The 2,846-nt window shown below is 34.6% G+C and overlaps 1 long non-coding RNA gene across 1 annotated transcript; it reads right to left on the bottom strand.

Moving 5' to 3' along the window:
- Positions 1–626: 626 nt before the first annotated feature.
- Positions 627–2,129, bottom strand: LOC135729564 (uncharacterized). Its single transcript, XR_010525706.2, has 2 exons — positions 1,869–2,129; positions 627–1,403 (listed from the first exon to the last, which is right to left on the bottom strand). It is a non-coding gene; the product is annotated as an uncharacterized lncRNA (long non-coding RNA).
- Between the last annotated feature and the right edge of the window lie 717 nt (positions 2,130–2,846).

The raw sequence follows: 2,846 nt of genomic DNA, 5'->3' as shown, positions 1-2,846 counted from the left end.
TCCTGTCAGGAGTTGATGGAGCAGCATTGAAAATTATTAAAAGTATGTCTACCAATATTTACACAGTGATTTCGTCTTTTTTATAGCAAATGTGCACCTTAGCCAGTCCAATAACTATTTCGTTTTTATGTGGTACCATGATAGAATTCATTTGCAAACTTGCCAACACTTATTCCTTCAAATCATGAGACTAAAATCCTTTTAAGTGGAATCTCTAAAGCTCACATATGGTTTAAGAAATTCCTTACAGATAATAACTGATCACACTGTATAGGTTTATATAACTGCATGACACATCTGATCACATAGTAAATGTTTAATATAACTGCATGACAGGTAACATCTGATCACATTGTAAAGATTTAATATAAATGCACAACATGATCACATTGTAAAGATTTAATATAAATGCACAACATCTGATCACATTGTAAATGTTTAATATAACTGCATGACAGGTAACAGCTGATCACATTGTAAAGATTTAATATAAATGCACAACAGATCACATTGTAAAGATTTTATATAAATGCACAACATCTGATCACATTGTAAATGTTTAATATAACTGCATGACAGGTAACAGCTGATCACATTGTAAAGATTTAATATAAATGCACAACAGATCACATTGTAAAGATTTTATATAAATGCACAACATCTGATCACATTGTAAATGTTTAATATAAATGCACAACATCTGATCACACTGTAAATGTTTAATATCACTGCATGACATCTGATCACATATGAAGGTTTAATGTAACTTTACAACCGGTAAAGCAAGACCACCCTGCAATAAATTAAGACACAGCTTTATCGGAGTCATCAGGAGCTGATCCCAAGTGTATATCTGGAAGCTGTTGGTGTATGTACTGGTAAAGTGCTTGGCGACTGTGTAATGGATGCAATATCAACCCTGTGTAAAGCTGAACCAAAGATGGTTGTTTCTCAGCAGAGATATGTACATTTGTGCCAGCTCAACACATGAAGCAGAAGCATTGAAGCAGTTTCTCGGACAGGGTTTACAGGACTAGGCCTTAATTATATTAGGACATTTTAGTTTTTACAAACAAATCCTACAAAAAAACAAGACTGGTGTGCATCTTGTGACAAAACAATGGCACTAATATATGTTGAGGTATGTCAGTAAAAGGTGTTTTTAAATTATTGTAGCTCAAATAAGCATTTTAGCCTGGGACCAGGATAAGCCCTGTCCGGGAAACCGCACCATTGTTTTCCCATATCAGATGTAGGTTGCTTCAGGTTGAGTTGTGATTTTAAAGTGTAGTTGTGGTCAGAGATGGATAGATGCTCCCATTGTGTTTCTGCATTACAGTTTAGGAACATGTTGATTGTATCATCCTCACAGTTGTCCACTGCATCACTAAACATCAATGCATCTGTGAAAATAATATATAACCATAAACATTTTTATGTTAGTATTTAAAATAAACTTGCATCATGAGACTTAATATATAAATGACATCCATACTTAAACAGAACAGTGTGTAAGAGAGAGATGCATTAAAAAGAGACAGAAACATTATACACACAACCTTTAACTTCAGTGTTAAATAATACGTTGTTTAATATGTCATTATCCATATCTGAATGAGAAATGAACTGACATTCTAGCATCTGAAATCTCAGTAACTTGTAGGAATCACGTGGGCTACTGTAAGAATGCAATGTACTATAATATATCGTTGTACTATCGTAAATATAAAAATATAGGTGGACAATTAAAACCATTCAAATAGTTGCATTTTATAAACTAACATTACTGATCTTAAGTGTATTTGTAGAACGGACATCACAAATCTAACTTTAGGCGAACGAGCACAAAGTTAGCTAAGATAGCTTACCTGAAACTGGCCACCTTTTCAACACCAGGCGTGGTTTAAAGTTACCAGAACATCGTAGTCGAACCATTACTTGGGATAAGGGTGTTCCTCAGTTGGCTTAAAATTGGTAAGAAAGAAACATAAAGGCGCTCGAGTGAGCTTTTTAAGCTTAACACGTCGCCTTCAGTCACTGCCTCAGCTGCTCATCGTCTATGCGGCCGGAAGAACGTTGACAAAATGAGCGAAATGGCGCCGCCCTTGTTGTCGTGAAAAATAAGGTGAATAGTCCACACATGACAAATGAGGTTAAAATCAATATTTCAGAATAATTTAAACTCAGATATTGGTGTGTGATATCTGAACTTAATTATTAGACTACAAATCTCACCTCATCATTCCTCCTAGTGATTATTTCCAGGATAAACTGAGATGCCCCTAAGCTGGCTTCTTAAAACTGACTAAATATTTTAAAGAGCCAAAAGAGCCGTTCTTTTGAACGGCTCTTTGAAAGGAACGGATCGCCAAGATCCGGATCCCCTCAAAGAGCCATAAATCCCATCACTAGTTTACAACGAATGCTAAAACACCTGTTGAAAATCTTTTGCAGCGATCTGAAAACAGGGCTTAAAGTGTAAAATACCGAACTTGTCCTTTAACTTGTTGATTTGGTCCAATTAATACATAATAAAATTACAATTATCACTCTTATATTATGTTACACTGTATCAAATTTCCCTACATACATTTATATTTACATTTGCATTTACGCATTTAGCAGGCACTTTTATCCAACGTGACTAACAATAGTGAGGAAAAAACAATTAATTGATTTGTCTTACGGAAGCAATAGTACAAAGAAGTGCTATAATCATTTTATACTGTATGTATATGTAATATGTTTAGCTTATTTAGCAGTTGTATCCATGGCATACATTATTTAGCATGATGTATCCATGGCAACATAGAGATCAGCGTGGTAAGTTCAAATATAGAGACACA

The sequence above is a fragment of the Paramisgurnus dabryanus genome, chromosome 11, assembly GCF_030506205.2.
Source record: "Paramisgurnus dabryanus chromosome 11, PD_genome_1.1, whole genome shotgun sequence".
In the NCBI taxonomy this organism is placed as follows: Eukaryota; Metazoa; Chordata; class Actinopteri; order Cypriniformes; family Cobitidae; genus Paramisgurnus; species Paramisgurnus dabryanus.
The sequence above is the reverse complement of the archived record's forward strand: the minus strand, read 5'-3'. Positions and strand labels throughout refer to the sequence as shown.